This window comes from Pristiophorus japonicus, chromosome 12 (genome assembly GCF_044704955.1).
Source record: "Pristiophorus japonicus isolate sPriJap1 chromosome 12, sPriJap1.hap1, whole genome shotgun sequence".
Lineage (NCBI taxonomy): Eukaryota > Metazoa > Chordata > Chondrichthyes > Pristiophoridae > Pristiophorus > Pristiophorus japonicus.
The window spans coordinates 136,555,929-136,580,254 of record NC_091988.1 but is presented as its reverse complement, the minus strand read 5'-3'; the positions used below and the strand labels follow the sequence as shown (position 1 = coordinate 136,580,254).

The 24,326-nt window shown below is 42.1% G+C and overlaps 1 protein-coding gene across 1 annotated transcript in view; it reads left to right on the top strand.

The window, feature by feature from the left end:
• The window catches only part of LOC139276996 (cadherin-22-like), a 750,218-nt gene that overhangs the window by 145,045 nt on the left and 580,847 nt on the right, over positions 1-24,326 (top strand). The gene's annotated exons all lie outside the window — the stretch shown is intronic.

The following is a 24,326-nucleotide window of genomic DNA, read 5'->3' as shown; positions in this document are numbered from 1 at the left end:
AAATGCAGCAGCCAACTTGCGCACAGCAACTCCCACAAACATCAATGTAATAATGACCAGATAATCTGTTTTTGTTATGTGGATTGAGGGATAAATATTGGCCAGGGATAACTCCTCTGTTCTTCTTCAAAATAGTGGATGGTATATTTTACGTCAACCTGAGAGGGCAGCACTTCGGTTTAGCATCTCATTTGAAAGATGGCACCTCTGACAGTGCAGCACTCTCTCAACACTGCACTGGAGTGTCAGCCTAGATTATTGTGCTCAAGTCCCTGGAGTGGGATTTGAACCCACAACCCTGTGCATGAAACACAAAAGGTTAGTATGCAGGTACAGCAAGTGATCAGGAAGGCCAATGGAATCTTGACCTTTATTGCAAAGGGGATGGAGTATAAAAGCAGAGAAGTCTTGCCACAGCTATACAGGGTATGGGTGAGGCCACACCTGGAATACTGCGTACAGTTTTGGTTTCCATATTTACGAAAGGATATACTTGCTTTGGAGACAGTTCAGAGAAGGTTCACTAGGTTGATTCCGGAGATGAGGAGGTTGACTTATGAGGAAAAGTTGAGGAGTTTGGGCCTCTACTCATTGGAATTCAGAAGAATGAGAGGTGATCTTATCGAAACATACAAGATTATGAGGGGACTTGACAAGGTGGATGCAGCGAGGATGTTTCCACTGATGGGGGAGACTAGAACTAGAGAGCATAATCTTAGAATAAGGGGCCGCCCATTTAAAACTGAGATGAGGAGAAATTTCTTCTCTCAGAGGGTTGTAATTCTGTGGAATTCACTGCTTCAGAGAGCTGTGGAAGACGGGACATTGAATAAATTTAAGACAGAGATAGACAACTTCTTAACTGATAAGGGATTAAGGTGTTATGGGGAGCGGGCAGGGAAGTGGACCTGAGTCCATGATCGGATCAGCCATGATTGTATTAAATGGCGGAGCACGCTCGAGGGAAGGTATGGGCTACTCCTGCTCCTATTTCTTATGTTCTTATGATCTGACTCAGAGGCGAGTGTGCTAACCACTGAGCCACAGTTACCACACTGACGCCCTCATTATATTTTCCTTTTTATGATTATTTTTGCGCCCATTATATTGCATTTTCTAACATTCACGTTTGAAGAGGATTCACTGCATTACAATCTGGAGCAAGAACTTGGCTGATTTTTCTCTCTGTTACTTTGACTGAGGTTAGTTAAATCAGCACTAAACCCATGATTGACCCATGGACCTTCCTGGTTTATATGGCTTAGTTCCTCATAAAATAGTCAGCATTTTGGGGGCCATCCTGGGATGAGGGGATTGCTCTATGAGGAGAGATTGAGTAGACGAGGACTATATTCCCTAGAGTTTAAAAGAATGAGAGGTGATCTAATTGAAACATAGAAAATTCTTAAGGGATTTGAGGGGATTAATGTTGGGAAAATGTTTCCCCTGGCTGGGGAATCTAGAACACGGGGTCACAGTCTCAGAATAAGGGCTTGGCCATTTAGGACTGAGATGATGAGAATTTTCTTCACTCAGAGGGTTGTGAATCTTTGGCATTCTCTTCCCTAGATTGCTGTGAATGCTGAGTATATTCAAGGATGAGATAGATACATTTTTCGGAACTAAGTAATTATGGGGATAGCGCAGGAAGGTGGAGTTGAGATAGAAGACCAGCCATGATCTTGTTGAATGGCGGAGCAGGCTAGAGGTGCTGAATGGCCTACTCCAGCTCCTATTTCTTATGTTCTTATGACTGCTCTTACAATGCTCTGTTAATTACTAAATTACCTGCAACACTGCTTATGATTAGTTAATTGAAGACAAGATTTATTTGACAAACAAGATGGTGAGGGTGTTGGAAGAGAAATGTCAGAAACTAACTCCACAGAGCTACTTAATACTGAGGGCCAAGCCTACAGCTGTATTGTGGCAGTTGACTTATAAAAATTGAATGGTACATAGCAATTTACATTGGTAAATGTGGACCGAGCAAGAGTGACCACACATTGCAACAGAAAGTAGTAAAGTTTGCAGATGGTAAGTGCAAGGCCTGCAAAAGATGTTTAATAATTGCTGTCCACGTTCTTGGTTCTGGTGTTGGAACAGAGCCAAACAGACGACACACCAGATGTGGGTTGGTGAACGCGCTGAATCCTATGACAGGTCCATGTAGGCGGAAACAAATGATCTGCTCTAAATTTACTGCATTTATTTGTGGCTTGCAAGGAATTCATGGAATTACTGCGGTGCCTTACATTCCTAGTCTACCAACATCAAAGAAAACATGTAAAGTAAAGCATTCTGGAATTGCAATAGTTGGCCAGTCACGTGAAATTCTACAGTTTTTCTGTTCCAGCACTAAGATGCTGTTCTAGGTTTTTTGATTATTAATGTGAGGGATGACTGGGCTGGCAAAAAGAAACACTTTTATCCTCTTTCCTCGGCATCAGGTGTGCACAGGTGTATCATGCCAGACACACAAGGAAGTCTCCTCTCCTCAGTCCCAACAGGAGGACACCCTACACGTGTGGCATTTCCATTTGCCACACTGCCAATTTTGTGGCAAATTATGGGCAACTTTGTGCTGTTAGCTGTCGCCTACTGGGTTGAGATGGTCTGAATGCAGTGAGGAAACTAGTATCCACCAGTTTGGATTGATTGAAGTCCAGTCACAGAGGTCAAAGCAGATCATGAAACACCCACCCCCAATGTAGAAATCCACCATTCGGTTAACTTCCTATTAGCATTGAAAATGTTACTGTTTACCTATTCTAAATTGCTTGTAGTTTCAGTGTCAGTTACAAAGACCCAGACAGTAAAATAGAGGCATTCCCCTCACACTCCCCTGCCTCCACCCCCAGCTCCATCCCATGGTTTTCCCAAGTAAAATGACAGGGACGAGAAATGAATCAGTGAAATCTAACGTGAGACTCCAAACCGAGGTATTGTTTGTTGATGTCATCCTTTTCTACACAATCCTTCAACAATAGTGGCAGTAGCCTCCACACAAGTGAATCTTCTAATGCTGGTCCCTTCCCAGCACTGCCAAGTGAAAATTCTCCAGCAGAGGAAGAGCTAGTCATTCGAGACAAGGGATAAGGGAGCGCATACGTCATTTTCAAAACAGTAGCTGGCTCACAATATGGCACTGGAACTGGACAGTGAAGAATAGAAAGGTCCCAAGTTTGATCCCTGCGTTGAGTTACTTGATCTCAGCCAGGGCAAAAATGAGGGTTCTGCAGTGTGATATATTCTTACGACATCACTAAAGCACACATGCACACACACAACATGGTGCTACAGGAACTTGTCATGTGACCTTGTCACATGGTCCTTTTATTATATACATCAGAAGTTGCATTAGCACTGTAGTCCACTAGGCGGGGGAACTCTATGTTACATGCAAGGCATTTATGAGTGGTCCCTGTAGGAGGATAGGATTCTGCTTTATAATAAAACCTTTCAAAATCATTGTATATAGGGAATGGTCAATTAACTGAGGGAGCAAAGGATTGCTCCAACCTATTGCACCATACCTTAATTTTACTGGCTAGATTGAAAAGAAAATGCGTAAGGAGTGAAAATTAGATTTTCTCTTCCCGTTGTTTTCTGCTAACGATTACATCTTTCTTGGATAGTCTTCCAACATTGAGGAGAATGATAGTTCAAACCGAGGAGCTCCATGGTCACACAGCAGGTGTTGGTCCCTGAAGAATCGATCATAGCTGGACAGAGGGACCTGCGAGCTTTGCTCATTAGTGAGGCCACTAGATTCTGCAGTCTATGTGTCAGAGCAGCAGCATTAGAGACTGGCCACAGCTAGAATATCTTACCTACTCAGAGAAGAACCAGTGAGGTGTGAAATTAATAAAAATGAAAAGTTAAGTTCCAATTTCAAGAATTCTGACCAGGGAAAGTGTCAAAATAAAACTGTAAGGGATAGATGTTCAATCTGTCCATTGCGCCCTGAAAGTGTTGTTACTGACATAGCAATCTCAAATGATAAGGGACGCAAGCCAAGCAAATTAAAAGAGGAAGCTTTTACAAACCCATCACAGCAGACATTTTAAGCAGAAGTTTTCCTGCTTCAAATTATGTTTATTAATGTTATTGACTTATTAAATTAATGAGACTACTCTTAAGCCATTAGCTTAGCAACAGGCCTCATTGTGGTCTGGTCACGGAGCAGGTGGTTTGTTAGACCGTCAAACTGCTGCAATGTGATTCTCTCCCTGCCACCATCTCCGTCTCCATCTCTGTCTCACCCCAGGCCAGTCCAGACACAAAGCAATGGACACGTTCAGAATCTACAATGTTGGTCCATCTAATTGGCTGCATTATTCTTAACTCTTGCCCTCAATCACTTTTGCTAAGAAAATCTATCCAGCTCTCTCTTGAATTTGCCTCCACATCAGTCAGTTCTATTAATTCATCGATCACTGTGGAGAACAGTTCAATCTAAATGGTGTGTTCATTGTCCCTTCCTTCCTCTGAGCTTGACTCCATGCCCCTTGTTACAAGGTTTGTGGTTGTGTCAAAGAATTAGGTTTAAGTTATCTATACCCCTTCCAATATTGAAAAACTTCAACGAAGTCTGCCTGCAGCCTTCTTTCCTTCAGTGTAAACGTTCTCATTTTTGATCCTCCTTATTAGTTCAGGTACCAATACTTCAGTATCAGTTGCCCTCCTCTCCAAGGCCAGAATTTTCTGGTATATCACAGTGACCCTGATTGTTTACAGGACTCCAGGTGGGGCAGAATGAGTGCTCTGTACAAGCTGACTATTAACCCGAGGGTCTGCTGCATTTCTCCTCTGTTGTCACACGCCGTACAAACTATCCGCCAGTACCTCCAGATCTCTCAGGTAAGGTAACCCTTTTATGTTCCCTGTGCTAATTCCCCTTCTCCACTCATCAACTTGTTTTGTTTCCATCAAACAACAGCTACTATTTGTCAGCCCAATGCCCAATGTATCCAGATCCCTCTATTTCAGCTGCTTATTCCCTATTATTTGCATCCTTCTCTTCCAGTTTTTTTAAATCAGTAGTGAAGGGCAGTCCATCAGAAAGCCTTTATACCACAATCTATCTCAGCTCTCTAACCCTGGCACCTTCATCTAGTCCTGTGGCATTTATATTCTTCACCGATCTTTAACTCTCTCCAATTCAGAGTACCTGCTAAATTAACAATCTACCGAGGTGATGCCATGATAAGTCTCCTTCAATCCTGTCATTTCAATAGTTGACATTTGTGGCTAAAACTATGATAAGCCAAGTACTTATTTAAATATGTACTGTGGCTATTTCTGCAAACCTATTTTTTTTAAACTCTGGTCTAGTGTGCAGGTATGTTGAGAATCTTATATCCCAGCCTGAATCAGTCCTTCCTTCTAACACCCCAATATCAGGACCTCCAAGTCATACTTAGAAAATTACCAATGAGACCAATGCTGACAATTCCCATCTGCAGCATCTAACAACAGTGGCTTCAAAACAAAAGAAGTTCTTAGTTTTCATCTAGCTCTACAACCTATGTGATCTCAGTGTTCCTCACAAACCTTCATGAGCAGTCTCCTCAACTCAACTCACTGGCTTAACACAGGCCCACCTCACAACCTTCGCTCACAATTTGATGCAATTTCCATGCAACATTGCTAATGGTCTGATCCATAGCACCATCTGAGCCAGTAGTCATAAAACTGCCTAATATCTCAATCAGAAGTTGTCTTTTACCTATATCGTTGGTACTTATATGCATCAGTTCCTATGGACTGGAGGGTAGCTAATGTAACCCCACTTTTAAAAAAAGGAGGGAGAGAGAAAACAGGGAATTATAGACTGGTTAGCCTGACATTGGTGGTGGGGAAAATGTTGGAATCAATTATTAAAGACATAATAGCAACGCATTTGGAAAGCAGTGACAGGATCGGTCCAAGTCAGCATGGATTAATGAAAGGGAAATCATGCTTGACAAATCTTCCAGAATTTTTTCAGGATGTAACTAGTAGAGTGGACAAGGGAGAACCAGTGGATGTGGTGTGTTTGGACTTTCAAAAGGCTTTTGACAAGGTCCCACACAAGAGATTAGTGAGCAAAATTAAAGCACATGGTATTGGGGGTAATATACTGACGTGGATAGAGAACTGGTTGACAGACAGGAAGCAAAGAGTAGGAACAAATGGGTCCTTTTCAGAATGTCAGCAGTGACTAGTGGGGTACCACAAGGTTCAGTGCTGGGCCCCCAGCTATTTACAATATACATTAATGATTTGGACGAAGGAATTGAATGCAATATCTCCAAGTTTGCAGATGACACTAAGTTGGGTGGCAGTGGGAGCTGTGAGGAGGATGCTAAGAGGCTTCAGGGTGACTTGACAGGTTAGGTGAGTGGGCAAATGCATGGTAGATGCAGTATAATATCGATAAATGTGAGGTTATCCACTTTGGTGGTAAAAACAGGGAGGCAGAATATTATCTGAATGGTGACAGATTAGGAAAAGGGGAGGTGCAACGAGATCTGGGTGTCATGGTACATCAGTCATTAAAAGTTGGCATACATGTACAGCAGACGGTGAAGAAGACAAATGGCATGTTGGCCTTCATAGCGACAGGTTTTGAGTATAGGAGCAGGGAGGTCTTACTGCAGTTGTACAGGGCCTTGGTGAGGCCACACCTTGAATATTGTGTACAGTTTTGGTCTCCTAGTCTAAGGAAGGAAATTCTTGCTATTGAGGGAGTGTAGCGAAGGTTCACCAGACTGATTCCCGGGATGTCAGGACTGACATATGAAGAAAGACTGAATCGACTAGGCTTATATTCACTAGAATATAGAAGAATGAGAGGTGATCTCATAGAAACATATAAAATTCTGACAGGATTGGACAGGTTAGATGCAGGAAGAATGTTCCCATTGTTGGGGAAGTCCAGAACCAGGGGACACAGTCTAAGGAAAAGGGGTAAGCCATTTAGGACTGAGATGAGGAGAAACTTCTTCACTCAGAGAATTGTGAACCTGTGGATTTCTCTATCACAGAAAATTGTTGAGGCCAGTTCATTAGATATATTCAAAAGGGAGTTAGATGTGGCCCTTATGGCTAAATGGATCAAGGGGTATGGATAGAAAGCAGGAAAGGGGTACTGAGGTGAACGATCAGCCATGATCTTATTGAATGGTGGTGCAGGCTCGAAGGGCCAAATGGCTTACTCCTGCATCTATTTTCTATGCTTCTATGTTTAAAGCCTGAAAATTCATCAGATGGTGCTTTGACCAGTCTACACCCCAGGTAATTAATCTGCATTACTCTTCATCCATCCTTCATGTTCCAATATTGAATTGCTGACAATTGCCCCTCAGCTCCTCTTTCAGACCTGCTAACAAAAGTCAGAAGATAATAATTAGAGCAGTGACTGCATATTGCAGTGGGCTAAGCCTCTGTAAGGGGAGAAAGACAAAATTTATGGATTGGAATCGATTCAATTCTGAATTGATTAAGAGGGTTCTGGTGGAAGGACTAAGGACTGAATCATCCAGAATTCTGCCAATTTGTCATCCGCTCAAGTTTTCGATGCATCAGAAGTTTGCTGATCGCGGAGAGCAGCGAGAGCACCTCTGAGTGTCAGCAAATTCCAAGTGACAGATGAATTCATTTCAAGCACCACAGTTAAAGTGCCCATGAAAAATTTTTAAGGGCTTGTGAAGAGAAAAAAAAATCAGGTTTGCTGTTTTTGCAGTTTACCACTTGATTCTGTAATTTAAGCCGTATTTAATTGGGAAAAGTGGCAAGTCAGCACTAGGGGAGGAAAACGACATTAAAGCAGCAGGCACACCAAGACGAAGACAGAGCAGCCCCCATCTGAAAAAACATCATTCTTTCACCCTGTATCTAAGAATTAGATGTACGACGTTCAAACTGTGATCTGAAAGCTGGAGAAAACAAGCACAAAATCAACAAACTCCAAGCGAGACTGGATATTTAAAAACGTGCTTTCCCTGCACCCGCCCCCCCCCCCAACAAGCTCGTGGATAGATTGACGAGACTCAGGCAGTAGCAGTTATTGCTGCATCAACTAACACCCTCAAAAAGTGAGAGCTTGATAAATCACCGAATGTATAATAAGGACAGGTATAGGTGATGTGGAACATGATTCCTATGAAATATCAATGCAAAGCAACTAATCATGACAGGATAATGTCAGGTGTAATGTCAGACTAATATGCTGGAGTTTTGTTGGAGTGCCTTGGGGAGTCTGTGAGAAGTCTTGTGGAACTTTATCTTCTCAGATTTAACCAATGGTTAATTCACCTCCCTCAGCAGAATAAATACATTGTGCAGAGTTCACGATGGGGCCAATTGTGCCCGACCTGTGCAAGGAATGGATTTGAAACGCTGAATGAGCTTTTCAATATGTAGTTGATGCTTACTCTCTCCTGTGGCGCAGAAAGTCTGTCAGTTCTGTCAGGGAGCAGGGAGTGGAGTCTTTGTGTTATTACCATGAAGGGAACAGGTTTTGACTGTGCCAATAGAAATAGCACAATTGTTGTGTCCAGCTTTAATAAAAAAATTATTGAAAAGACAAATTAAGAATTTACATTAATCTACAGAGACAAAAGCTTCTCCTTCCCCTCTGCTACTCACCGACAATAAATGCTTTATTCTTGGAGTGCTGAATTATTGTCAGCATTCATCATCATAGGAAGTCCCTCGGAATTGAGGAAGACTTGCTTTCACTCTTAAAATGAGTCCTTAGGTGGCTGAACAGTCCAATACGAGAGCCACAGTCCCTGTCACAGGTGGGACAGTTGGCTTTGAGGGTAAGGGAGGGTGGGACAGGTTTGCCGCACACTCTTTCCGCTGCCTGCGCTTGATAGGTAGTAGGGGTGAAGATTAGATTTTCTGTTGGATCTCATTTCTGAATATAATTTAAGTCCCACCGCAGACTGAGTAGAGCATTACTTGACTTCCAGGGCAGGGCGATACATTCTTTAACCCTTTCCCTGATAACACCACTAGAAGATATAGGCGTATATCGACCTCTATACCAGAAAGATCCAGACACAAATATCTTCAATCCTCTCCCCTCCCACCCGCAACATTGGATAGTTGGGGAGGATAATTAGGATTCATTGATCTTCAATCATTCATCCGAAAGATCTGAAATGTACCTCTTCCCCCTTCTGCTGATTGCATCTTGTAATGTAGCGCTCTCCCTAGTGAACTATTGCTCCACCTAGTGGACAACTGTAGTAATGCAACTGCTGATGTCAATACAATAAAAGTCACGTGATGTATTGGAGCCACCTTGTATAGTCTATGTGTTAGTGATGTCGTAAAGAATATATCACACATCTAATTGTTCCTTAAATTATTCCAGGGTTTTTGCCTCTATCACTCTTCCATTCCAAATGTCAATCACCCTGTGTGTGAAAAAGAAACTCCTGGCAGCAGCTTTAACAAATTCCCTTATCCTACTCCCACAGTTTAATTTAAAGTAGTGCTCCAGACTTACATTTTACATTTCCTTAATAATCGTATCTGCCTCTGTATGGTCACCTCTTAGATGCCTCCTTTCCAGTGGCTACATAACTCAGACCGCAGGTACTAGGGAATCAGTCTTGCGGTTCTTCTCTGCACTGCCTTCAGTGACAGAATGTCTTGTTTCTTGTTGAGTGGATTTGGAGATCACAGGAAATGGATGTTTACTCCACAATTCGTGATCCAGACCTCCCCCCCTCCACATACCCTTCCCTCCCCCCCATGTACACACAGACCTGGATATGGATCTAGATCTGGAAGTGTTTATACTGTAACTCTAGCTGCTAGAATTACAGAGCAACTTAGCAGTCTGTTCCGCACCCAGCTCCAGAATGAATGATGAGATCTGGCAGGATGGCGGCACTCAGTGTCTGCTCAATGGATGGTCAGCCCCCCTGAAAGTAAACCCCTGTCATCATTAGGATGAAGAGAAGGCCAGGCTGCTAGTGGGATGTTACGGGCTTAATGAGTGAAAGACGCTTACAGACCACTCAAGATTGCGGCGGTGACAGATGAGATCTCTCACACTCTGTGCCTTCAATAACTTACAACTCTCTAAAAGGCCCAACCTGTCCAAGACTTGAATATGGCTCCCATATCCGAGGAGACTCTCACTGTTCTGGTCAATGTACAGAAAAGAGCTAATTATCTAATCATTGGATCATCAACCTACAAACCTTCTCTCTAAGTAGCAACCACTGTTCTGTTTCTCGAGTTTATAGGTATTGCTATGAACTGAGTTCCTCTGAAGCTGAAGCTCTGAAGCTCCAAGTATACTGTGCATCGACTCTCCCTCCTCCCTGCATCCCAGTATTGTAATTCAGAGTCAAAATCTCCCGCTGAAATCATTCTGTCTCAGCAAATAAACCTGTGGAACGCCTTACCTTCCTCAGCTTTTCCTTCCTTTTCCTGTGAAAATCCAAGCTTGGCACCATTATATCGCAGCTTTTCTCCTCCTCTTTTGAATAGGAATATGACATTTTGCAAAACTAGAGATATTGCAGTCCACTTGTCAGTACCAAAGACCACAACATTCCATACATGGTTTTCTTTCTTTAATAACCCTCCCATTCCCTTTCCCTGCTAATTGTCTAGCCAGTTTGCTCATGAATATGCTGACTGTATTTGTATGGGCTATCTGCTCTAAATCCTCATGACCCTTTATGTGCAGCAGTTATATCTAAGCCACATTCATGTGATAGATCCTTACGACATCACTAAAAAGCACACTACACACAAGGTGGCTCTAATACAGAAACCGTCATCATGTGACCTTGCCACATGATCCTTTATTATTGACATCAGTAGTTGCAGTACATCTGTTTCCCACTAGGTAGAGCAGTAATCCACTAGGGGGAGTACTATTACGATTCACTGTCCCTCTTCTGAGATTGAGCTCATTTTCCCTGTTGTAGAGTTTGCATCAAATTAATCATTTAGCTTCAATTTATCTAAGCCCCTTAGAAACTTAAATACTTAAATAAGATCTTCAAGCCATCTTTTCTTCAGTAAAAGCATTTTCCTAATCTCTCATCACTGAGGTTCCTAATTGAAGGGATTAGTTTAGCCATCTCCCGCTGTAACCCTTCCAATACCATGGTGTTCCCACTGTAGTCCAGGATAGGACTTGCTACTTCAGCTGGGACTGACCTGGGCTTTGTGCACACTCAATGTCACCTCCTGATATTTCTGTTTATTCCTCCGTCTCTTCACCCCATGATCTTGTCCGGCTTCTTTGTTGCTGTCACATCTGTACTGATGGATTATATTCACAAACACCCTGAGATTATATTGTCAGACAATTAATACTGTCTAGTTTATTATTTCATGTTTCACATGAGATGTTAAACTGAGGCCCTGTCTGCCCTCTTAGGTGGATGTAAAAGGTCCCATGGCATTATTCAAAGTTCCCGATGTCCTGGCCAACATTTATTCCTCAAACAACATCATTAAAAACAGATTATCTTGTCATTGTCTCATTGATGTTTGTGGGATCTTGCTGTGTGCAAATTGGCTGCCACGTTTACCTAGGTTACAACAATGATACTATACTTCAAAAGCACTTCTTTGGCTGGAAAGTGCTTTGGGGCGTCCTGAGGTCCTGAAAGGTGCTATATAAATGCAAGTTCTTTCTTTTTTCTTTCTATTCCCACTGATTATTTATTTTCCCCAGTTTCCTCACTTTGCAGTCATTAAACAAAATCTATCATTAACTTCTTAAATTGATCAACATCCCTCTGTATTTGGTCCAGCTTTTTCTTGCCATTTGCAACCCTCGCTTGCATTTCGGTATCAAGCAGAAATCAGTCTTGTTTTGTCTCCACTTTCAAGAATAACATTGCAGTGATCTATAAGGTACACCCTGGTCACCACATTTCATAGCCATGCAACACAAGTACAACTACCCTTCATTTCTCCCTGATCCACTTCAGACAGATTTCCCCCATCCCATGTTTTACGGATCAATCTGCTGTGTGGCATTTTATGGCTTTGCTAAAAATCTAAAGCTCCCCTTCTCAAATCTCCCCTTGTTAACCAGTTCTTATTTATTTGAAGAACCAACAGATTTATTAGGCACAATCGCTCTCTGATAAAGTCATGCTAACTCCATTTTATTATTCCACATTTTGTTAGGTACTTCATTGTTAGATAATTCACTGCACTGTAGGCCTCGACCTCTCACCTATGTTTTTCAAATAAATACAAATTGAAATAAGCCCAGTAATACAGCACAATATCCCACACCGCATTTGGTAGATTTTTATTGATCGGGAACTTTCTGCACAATTCTGGTTGCTTGCCGTCAGTGCTTCTGTCAGTAATCTGTCAGTAATTCCGCATGAGAGAAAACCAGACTAGGTACGCTTTTCCAAATCCCTTTTGCTTACCAATAGGCGTGCCTTTCTACGTTAATTCAGGTGACCACTTCACTAAAGTTGCTGTATAAATCTGGAGGTATGGTCCAAGCTGATTTTGGAGAGAAGCATCTCTGAACTCTGGAGAATGGTTGAAAGAAAGAAAGACTTGCATTTATATAGCGACTTTCACGACAACCAAACGACTCAAGCACTTTACAACCAATGAAGTACTTTTGGAGTGTAGTCACTGTTGTAATGTAGGAAACGCAGCAGCCAATTTGCTCACAAGCAAGCTCCCACAAACAGCAATGTGATAATGACCAGATGATCCATTTTTGTTATGTTGTTTGAGGGAGAAATTTTGGTCAGGATACCGAGACTAACTCCCCTGCTCTTCTTTGAAATAGTGCCATGGGATCTTTTACATCCACTTGAGAGGGCAGACAGGGCCTCGGTTTAACGTCTCATCTGAAAGTCGGCACCTCAGACAGTACATTGCTCCCTCTACACTTCACTCGAGTTTCAGATTAGATTTTTTTTGGTTTGAACCCACAATCATCTGACTCAGAAGCGAGAGTGATACCCATTGAGCCACAGCTGAAACTTAATGTAGCTAGTAGCTACATTGTACATGCAGAAGGTTATACCTTCCCAAGAGACTTTAATCATTAGCGACATCCGTTTGGCTGAAAGCAGGTGTCCTTTAGGCTAGCCATGGGGCATGGATGTCAGCCTAGGTTAATGGACACTTAAAGATAATGGAAACTGCATTACTTGGAAGGTTCGGCTAAACTCCAAGGAAGATTATAAATCTTTGTTAGTCTTGCTTACTGATAGACTGGGATACAAGTCATTTCATTTTATGACAGCAATTATCATCTTGTACAAAGGGCACCAAGTATGGTATTTTGGAGATAGAAGCTAAGAATTTAGACCCTGGAGTTTGCACTTTTGTGGTCCAACTGTCTCTTATTGAGCATTGATTTTCCAGCCAATGTGTACACAGCTAGATCCCACGAACAGCAAATATGATCATTGAGAAGTTAATCGCTTTTAGAAGTGTGGTTTCTAGCATGACTGTAGGGCAGGGTATCGAGAGAATTTCCTGGTCTTCACTGAATAATGCCATGGGACTACTTACATGCACCTGAACAAATCGATGAGGATTCAGTTTAATATCTCATCTGAAAGTTGGTACCTCCAACAATGCAGCATGCCCCTCAGTACTGCACTGAAATGTCAACCCTTGAACCCACAACCTTCTGATTTAGAAGATAAATGTTGTCAATGGGCCAAACTGACATACACAAAACTAGGATTGAGAAGTCAAGTATAGACTTAAAATTTGGTGCTTTCAAATGGATAAGATTTCAAAATACTAATCAATATGGTGAGGGTTCTTATCTTTATCTCTCCTGAGAAATTGCCCAAGGTTATATTAAGTCCATGACCCACCACCCCAAGAATTATCACTAATATTCCTTCCGGACTATCTTCTTATGTAGAATGAGTGGGAATCGGAAGGATTGTTCTGTGAAGTGAAATAGGGGAAATGGGTGGAGGGTTGAGGGGAATGGGGAATGAAGATGTTCGATGTAAGAAGAGAAAAAGAACTTGCATTTATATAGCATCTTTCATGACCTCATGATGATTCAAAGCGCTTTACAGCCAATTAAGTACATTTTGTTCACTGTTGTAATGTAGGAAACGGAGGAGCTAATTTGCACACAGCAAGTTCCCACAAACAGCAATATGATAATGAGTAGATAATCTATTTTAGTGTTGTTAGTTGAGGGATAAATAGTGGCCAAGAATACCCTTGCTTTTCTTGAAAATAGTGCCATGGGTACTTTTACGTGCACCTGAAAGAGCAGACGGGGCCTCGATTTAATGTCTCATTCGAAAGATGGCACCTCCGACAGTGCAGCGCTCCCTTAGTTCTGCACTGGAGTGTCAGCCAAGATTTTGTGCTCAAGTAGAGCATAAATCGATATACATCGGTTGTAGCAAAATCATTAATGCCTTAATTCTAAAAGTCATGCTGAGCAGGGCATTGGAAAGACTCCTGAATAGTGCCATGGATTATTTGATATCCACCTCAACTACAGTCGGTGCTTTGATTTCATCTAAATGGCAGATAACCACCTACTTAGTAGTAATGTGTTCATAATGACATGAATTGCCATGCAATTACATGGAGGTCGAATTGTTCTCCTTGCAATACTGAATATTTACCACAACGATGCAAAAAATACAAAGGTATTTATATAGAAACAGTGGATCATGGGAAATATGAAGTTAATGTAATGAAAATAATGGAAACTGATAGCAGCAGTTTTATATGTTTAACACAGAATCTTATTCCCACAATCAGTTGATTATTTTACCACCTCATGCAGATATAAAAAAATGAGCACGGCCTTAATAGTTTTATGGCTCACTTTGGAGGCATCAGCATTAATTGGAGTTAAATTCTCTTGTAGGTTGGAGACAAGCACACTCTGCAATTTGATAGGATCTGGTTTCTGCTCTTGTAAACTACTCAAAATCAACTATAGCCCTGATGTTCTCTTGGGAAAGAATACATAGCGCAGTACTGATAATACATCTGGCAGCTTTCATTGGGTTCAAAGCTATAGCTGGCTATATCAGGCTGATCAATCATCAGAGACAAATGGTGATAAAAAGGTAACTATTTTAGTTAGCGAACAACTATATTTAGCATTTGCTCTTTATCATTCTGTGTTTTTTTCAAAGGGAGAAAGTATCAATTAAGAGAACATGGCAATGCAAAATTGCATAAAAAAATAAGGATGTAAAAAGGTACTTAAATCTAAAGAAGTGAAAAAAGCCATTCAAAATGCATGGTAAATTTAGCATACAACCTAGAATAGTTACTGTGATTATAACAGAATATTTTAGTGTAGTAAGATGGTGAGGCAGGGAAGGGCGAGGGATATATAAGAAATGAAACAAGCCTAAATATAAGCAAAACAGGAAAGGAGAGCATATGACAGACTGAACTAAGGGAGGACAGAAATGGTCAGGGAATAAATAGTTATTGAACAGGAGTGTAAAAAGATGGGTAAAAATAAAGTGAGAGGAACAGCTATTAAAAATGAGTTAAAATATCTGTGCAGCAATGCAACATGGTGTCTGTAATAAAACAGGGGAACTGGAGGCAATAATACATTGGGAGGAACCAGATATAGTAGGGATTACTGAGACATGGCTAAAGAGAAATCAGGACTGAGAATTAAACATTGCAGGGGGTAACATATTTAGAAACAATAGAGAGGGAAAAATGGGAGGTGGAGTGGCTGCACTTACTAAAAATAACATAATGGCAGTAAAAAAAAGTGTTGTGGCTTTTCAGTAAAAAAGAAATGGAATCCACGTGGATAGAGATAAAAGATAATAAAGGATTAATCACACTAATAGGTGTAGTCTACAGACCACCTAATAGCAGAAGGGAGGTGGTGGAAGAAATATGCAAACAAATTAAGGCAATGAATAAAACTATCTCAATACTAATAATAATGGGGAACAGGGAAATAGCAGAGACTTTGAACAAATATTTTGCATCGGTCTTCACGGTCGAAGACACCAAAAGCATCCCAATTGGAGATAATCAAGGGGCTATAGGGAAGGAGGAACTTAATACAATCACTATCACTAAAGAAGTAGTACTCGGTAAAATAATGGGACTAAAGGCGGGCAAGTCCCTGGAGCCAATGGCTTGCATCCTCGGGTCCTAAAAGAAGTGACTGCAGAGATAGTGCATGCATTGGTAGTAATCTACCAAAATTCTCTGGATTCTGGGGAGGTCCCAGCAGATCGGAAATGTAATGACCCTATTTAAAAAAGGAGGCAGACAGAAAGCAGGAAACTATAGATCGATTAGCCTAACATCTGTCATTGAGAAAATGCTGGAGTCCATTATTAAGGAAGCAGTAAGCAGGACATTTGGAAAAGCATAATTCAATCAAGCAGAGTCAGCATGGTTTTATGAAAGGGAAACTATGTTTGACAAATTTGCTGGAGTTCTTTGAGGGTGTAATGAGAAGGGTGGATAAGGGGGAACCAGTGGATGTGGTGTATTTGGATTTCCAGAAGACATTCGATAAAGTGCCACATAAAAGGTTACTGCACAAGATAAAAGTTCACGGGGTTGGGGGTAATATATTTGCAATGATTGAGGATTGGCTAACTAACAGAAAACAGACAGTCGGGATAAATGGGTCATTTTCCGGTTGGCAAACCGTAACTAGTGGCGTGCCGCAAGGATCAGTGCTGGGACTCAACTATTTACAATCGATATTAATGACTTGGATGAAGGGATCAAGTGTAATGTAGCCAAGTTTGCTGATGATACAAAGATGGGTGGGAAAGCAAACTGTGAGGACACAAAAAATCTGCAAACGGATATAGACAGGGTAAGTGAGTGGGCAAAAATTTGGCAGATGGAGTATAATGTAGGAAAATGTGAGGTTAAAAATAGAAAAGCAAATAATTTAAATGGAGAAAAATTGCAAAGTGCTTCAGTACAGAGGGACCTGGGGATCCTTGTGTATGAAACACACAAAGTTAGTATGCAGGTACAGCAAATAATCAGGAAGGCAAATGGAATGTTGGCCTTTATTGCAAGAGGGATAGAATATAAAAGCAAAGAAGTCCTGCTACAACTATACAGGATATTGGTGAGGCCACACCTGGAGTACTACGTGCTGTTTTGGTCTCCATATTTAAGGAAGGATATACTTGCATTGGAAGCTGTACAGAGAAGGTTCACTAGATTGATTCCAGAGATGAGGGGGTTGAATTATGAAGATAGGTTGAGTAAGTTGGGACTATACCCATTGGAGTTCAGAAGAATGAGAGGTGATCTTATCAAAACATATAAGATAATGAGGGGGCTTGACAAGTTGGATGCAGAGAGGATATTTCCGCATAGGGGAAACTAAAACTAGATGGGAAAAATATCAGAATAAGGGACCGCCCATTTAAAACTGAGATGAGGAGGAATTTCTTCTCTCAGAGGGTTGTAAATCTATGGAAGCCTCTGCCTCAGAGAGCTGTGGAGGCTGGGTCATTGAATATGTTAAAGACGGAGATAGACAGATTTTTGAGCGATAAGTGAATAAAGGGTTATGGGGACCGGGCAGGGAAGTGGAGCTGAGTCAATGATCAGATCAGCCATGATCTTATTAAATGGCGGAGCAGGCTCGTGCGGCCAAATGGCCTAGTCCTGTTCCTATTTCTTATGTTATATTCTTATGTTCTAATATTAATTGGTCAGAAGAGGTAGGTAAAAGGGATAAGGCAATAGAGTTCCTACAATGTTTGCAGGACTCCTTTCTAACCCAGTATGTAAGAAGCGGGAATTCCCCAGTTGATCTTGTAATGGGGAATGAACCAGAGCAGATAAGAGAAGTAAAAGTAAGTAAATGTTATGCCGGTGACGCCGGGTTTCTACATGATCATTGAAATCTGGGTGGACTAAGGAGAGCCTGGTTTTGAGTGCTCTCTTCATGAACAATTCTGCCGGGGGAACCCCAGTAAGCGAGTGGAATCGCATCCGGTTGCTGAGCAGAACCCGAGATAACTGGGTCTGCAGAGAACCGTCCATCATACGTTTCAAGCTCTGCTTGATAATTTGGACTGCCTGTTCTGCTTGACCATTGGATGCGGGATTAAACGGGGAAGATCTGACAAGTTTGATGCCATTGCGGGTCATAAACTCGTTGAATAGAGCTGGTGAAACATGGTCCATTGTCACTAACAAGGATGTCGGGCAAACCATGGGTGGCGAACATGGCCTGAAGGCTTTCAATGGTGGCAGTGGACGTACATGATGATAGTATTACACATTTAATCCATTTAGAGTAAGCGTCCAATGCCACTAGGAACATCTTTCCTAGAAAGGGGCCAGCAAAATCTATGTGGACCCTGGACCACGGTTTGCAGGGCCACGACCACAGATTCAGTGGGGCCTCCCTTGATGCATTGCTCAACTGTGAGCAAGTGCTATATTGGTGTACGCATGACTCCAATTCCGAGTCAATGCTGGGCCACCAAATGTGCGACCTGGTGATAGCCTTCTTCATGACTATGCCTGGGTGGGTACTGTGTAGCTCGCCTATAAACGTTTCCCTGTCTTTTTTTGGCAAAACCATGCAATTCCCCCATAGGAGACAATCCGATTGGATGGACATTTCGTCCGTGCGTCGGTAAAACGGCTTAATTTCGTCTTTCATTTCCCTGGAAACAGACGACCAGCTTCCATTAAGGACGCAGATTTTTTACTCGTGATAGCACAGGGTCCTGGCTAGTCCAGGTCCTGATCTGGCGAGCCGTAATGGGTGACCCCTCGCTCTAAAAAACATCCATGACCAGAAGCAAGTTTGCGGGTTGCGCCATTTCCACAGTGGTAGGCAATGGTAGCCAACTGAGGACATCAGCACCGTTCTCAGTGCCTGGTCTGTGGCAGATTACATAATCATACGCAGATGTAGTTAGTGCCCATCTTTGGATGAAAACAGCAAAATGAGCAGTCTGTGGTCGGTTTCGTGCTCGAACCGGAATCCAAATAGGTTTTGGTGCATTTTTTTAACCCCGTATACACATGCTAATGCTTCTTTCTCAATCATACTGCAGGCTCTTTCAGCCTTAGATAAACTTCTGGATGCATATGCAACTGGTTGCAGTTTGCCTGACACATTGGCTTGCTGTAACACACAACTGATCCCGTACGAAGATGCATCACAAGCTAGCACTAAACATTTACACGGGTCATACAATACAAGTAACTTGTTAGAGCATAGCAAGTTTCTGGCCTTATCGAAGGCTGTCTTGAGATTTACCCCAAACCCAGTCGTCATCCTTACACCCTTACATAGCAATAAATGCAAAGGTTCCAGCAAAGTGCTCAACCCGGGTAGAACATTATCAAAATAGTTGAGGAGACGCAGGAACGAATGCGGCTCCATCACATTCTGTGGTCTGGGTGCATTCTTGATGGCCTCTGTCTTGGAGTCCGTGGGCCTGATGCCGTCTGCCGCAATCTTTCTCCCCAAAAATCCGACCTCTGGCGCCAGGAAAACATACTTGGAGCGTTTCAGTCTGAGTCCCACTCTGTCCAGTCGCTTTAGGACCTCTTCCAGGTTGTGCAAGTGTTCGGTGGTGTCACGACCAGTGATCAGGATGTCATCTTGAAACACAACGGTGCGTGGAACTGATTTCAGCAGACTCTCCATGTTCCTCTGGAAGATGGCAGCAGCCGAGTGGATCCCAAAAGGGTATCTGTGGTATATGAACAGTCTTTTGTGCGTGTTGATGCACATCAGTCTTTTCGAAGATTCATCCAGCTCCTGTGTCATGTAAGCAGAGGTTAGATCCAGCTTGGTGAACGACTTCCTCCTTGCTAACATTGCGAATTGGTCCTCCGCTTTGGGTAGTGGGTACTGGTCCTGTAACGAGACTCAGTTGATCGTTACCTTGTAGTCTCCACAGATTCTGACCGTGCCATCGCTTTTCAACACCAGAACCATTGGACTGGCCCACTCAGTGAACTCGACTGGCAATATGATCCCCTCTCATTGAAGTCTGTCCAGTTCGATCTTGACTTTCTCCTGCATCATATATTTTGTGTCTGCAAGCACTCTAGTAATGACTCCACGAGGTAAGGTATTGTACTTGAACTGTGGTGATCGTAGTCCATTTATTACAGCTCCTGAGTGAGGGTACAGCATGGTGAGCTCCCTTTTATACCTGGTTACCTGTTGTGTACAGGTGACCATTAGGTCTCCATCCTCTGGTGGTACAGGCATAGTGTATACAGTTTGAAGGTACATCCAATAGTCTTATGTAACTGTACATTGAGTTTACAGGGCGTATACTTATGTTATACATACACAACAATATATGGAACTGCTCGGGCCTTGTGATAAATGGGTGTGCTTCAGGGACTAGATGGATCTGCACTTTGGCACCTATTAAGTTGCCAATGCCTGGCTCAAATAGCAACAGAAATTTGTTTAGCACTTGAGTGCACGAGGCGTCATCCACCGAAGACAGAGCTTTGATGCCGTCCCAGTTCCATCAGATCTTTCCCAGCCAGCTTCTGCCGAACAGCGTTGGGCCATCACCTGGCATAACCCATAGTGATAAATCATGCACAGCTCCATCGTACGATATCTTCACTGACGCACGATCAATGAATGGTATGAGCTCTTTGGTGTAATTACGCAGCTTTGTATGAATCGGGCTTAGTTTTGGCCTTTGTACCTTGTTGCCCCACAGTTTCTCAAAAGCCTTCTGGCTCATAATTGATTGACTCGCCCCCGTGTCCAATTCCATGGAAACTGGAATGCCGTTTAAGTTGACTTCTAACATTATCGGAGAGCTTTTGGTATTGAAGTTATGTACCACATACACTTCCTCTTCAGCCTCGGGTTGAGTTGCCTCTCTTACTCGTTCAGCATGATCCGCGCCGGATCGGACATCTTCTGCCGACTCTGCCACGTGGTGAGTCGCAGCATGTTTGCACAGTCGCTGGAGGTGGCCCATTGTTCCGCAGCCTTTACACACATAGTGCTTGAATTGACATTGATGGGCTCTATGATTACCCCCACAGCGCCAACATGGTGTTAATGGATTCGATTCACGCCCCACGGCGGACTCTGAGTCATCCTAGGTTTGGCCTCTGCAGGCGTGTAGGCCCGGCCATGTACAGTTCTGCCTGCTGAAGGCGTTATTTTATGCACAGTATTAGTCGGTGAGTTTCGATGCTGAGAAGATATCTGCTTAGTGTTATCGTTCGTGGACATGAAAGCCTGGGCTATCTCAATGGGCTTGTTCAGGTCTAGGGATTCGGCAGACAGCAGTTTGCAAAGAATGACCTCGTGGCCGATTCCAAGCACGATAAAGTCTCGCAACATTTCCCCCAAAAATCCAGCAAATTCGCACGGTCCGGCAAGGCGTCTTAGGTCGGCGACATAGCTCGCCACGTCCTGGCCCTAGGAGCGATGGTGCATATAAAAGCGATACTTGGCCATTGAGATGCTCTCCTTCAGCTTGAGGTGTTCCAGAACCAGCGTACACAATTCTGCATATGTCCTGTCCATTGGTTTCGTCAGTGCTAGCAGATTTTTGATGAGGCCATATATCGTGGACCCAAAAACGTTGAGGAGAATCGCCCTGAACTTGACCACGTTACTGCCCGCATCCAGCTCATTGGCCACGAAGTACTTGTCAAGACGTTCAACAAAGGCTTCCCAATCATCATCCTCAACAAATCTCTCAAGAAAACCAACAGCAGCCATAACCGCTTGAAAGTTCGTGATCTGTTTTTCGTCATCAATTGTTATGTTCAGAATAACTCCACAAGACTGTGTGCTGTAAGTTCAAACCGATGTGACCTTAGTCTCTTTAATCAAACTCCAGAGTGAAGAAGCAGCATGGCAGACAACTTTTCATACTTGCTTGCACGAGGAGTGCAGGTGACCCTTGGGTCTCCAACAGGTGCGCCCCCTGGTGGCAAGCCTTACACTATTATAAATTTTACATACATAACAATATTGGTGCTGGAATTCTGATGTCCCTGGTCCATACGAAGTTTCTACAGACCCGGGAAGGCATTGGAAAAAACGGTTTTCAGCGCGCAATGCGATGAAAACCAGATTTTCCGATCTGTCAAGTTTCTAGCTTGACAGATCATCCGCAGATCGGGAGCGAGGACATTCACATGGGCAAGATTTCTGATGTTTACGGATATCTTGCCCAGCAAATGTCCTCAAAAATCTTGCGCCTGAAAAAGCAGGCATATAGCCTACTTTTACTGGCGCAAGTGTTTAAAAATAGACAAAAACATTTTAAAATAAAGTTATAAAAATACATTTTATTCTTAAAAACCCTCCCCACTACGGTAAGTTTATTTTTAACCATAATTAAAAAAACTTTTTTAAAAATCGGAAATTTTTTTAATTTTTATAAAACATAACTTTAATTTCAGTTGATTTAAATATGTGTGGTCTGTTTTTTATTTTTTATTATTTTGTCTGATTACCTTTGTTCCCATTAATAGCACTGAGAACTCGTAGATACGTGAGTCTCAGTGCTATTAATGGGAACCTGTGAAATACTTACCTGATTGGCTGAGCAGTCACACATGACTGCATCTTCTGCGTCAGGACCCTCGACACGGGAGCGCGCTTTGCAGCGCGGGAGGAGAAGGCTTCCCATCGGAAATCAGTGCGCCTCCGAGACCACCAGGTAAATTCGGAAAAAATATCCAGTGAGGAGGCAATTGCCCGCGGGAAGACCCCCAGAGGGATTTCTGGGCCAATAATTGAGAAGGACACAAGTATGATGAAGACCAGGGTAATAGAATGGAGAAAGAGTGATTTTGAGGTGCTGAGAATAGACTTGGAAAAATAAAATGAACAACAATATTGATAAATAATTATGTAGAACAGCAACAGGAAACATTTAAAACAGTGTTCAATAGAGTCCATGCAAAATATATTCCACTAAAAAACAAGAACAAACTAAACACTAATGAGACACCATGGATGAATAAAGACATAAGGGACACATCGGGGGTAAGGAAAGAGGCATTCGCTTCGTACACGGACAGCAGGGGAGAGCATGTCAAGGGAGAATATAAAGAGATTAGGAGAGAAGTCAAAAAAAAATTAGGAAGGCAAGAGGAACTATGAAATTACATTTTCAAGGAACATGAAACAAATAGTAAAATATTCTGCAGGTACATAGACAAAAAAAACAGAAAGTTAGGATGGGAATAGGGACATTAAGGGATGGACAGGATAAAATCAGAGGAAGCGATAGTGAAATTATAGAAATATTAAATAACTACTTTGCTTCAATATTTACCAGGGAGACAGAACAGGTGAACATGACTTTGGATGATGAGATAAGTAATGAGATAAGTTCACTTAAAATAAAAACAGGAGATATATTAAATAAACTAATCAAACTCCTGGTCTGGATGGATTACATCCACACATTTTAAAGTCTAGGGAAGAGATAGCAGAAGCAATACGACACATATTTAATACTTCATTAGAACAAGCTGTAGTGCCAGAGGACTGGCAGATGCCTAATATAACACCTATATTTAAGAAGGGAGATAGAACATGTCCAGGGAACTATAGACCAGTCAGCTTAACATCGGTGGTAGGAAAATTAATGGAATCCCAACTAAAGGAAAAAATGGAAAACATCTAGAAATTAAAAATATAATAAATAGTCAGTAAGGATTTCAAAATAGAAAGTCTTGCTTGACCAATGTCATTGAATTCTTTGAAGAGGTAACATAGAGATTAGACAAGGGTACTGCAGGAGATGTTATTGATCTAGATTTCATAAAGGCCTTTGTTAAGGTGCCACTTAATAGACTAATGAATAACATCATATAATGCAGAATTAGGGGATAAGTAGCAGAATAGCAGGAATAATAGGGAGATCACTTATTAGTTGGAGAATGCAAGTCTAGGTGGGAATAGAGTCACAAAGGGATCTTGGAGTACAAAAACACAAATCACTAAAAGTTGTGACACAGGTTAGCAAGGCCATAAAAAAGCAAACCAAGCTCGAGGGTTTATTTCGAGAGGTAAAGTTATGCTAAATCTATATCAAACCTTAGTTAGAGTGCACTTAGAGTAGTGTGTTTTTATTTCAGATTCCAGCATCTGCAATATTTTGTTTTTGAGATACTGGATTTATTGGTTTTGGTCTTCCAGAATTCCCTAGATTTTAGAATTTTTCCACTTGGATTGGAAGGTAGAAAACGTAACCCTTTCTATTCAAGAAAAGAGGGAGAGAGAAATCAGGGAGCTGTAGGCAATTTAGCCTGACATCAGTAGTAAGGAAAACTCTGGTATCTATTATTAGGAGTGTGGTAACAGGGCACTTAGA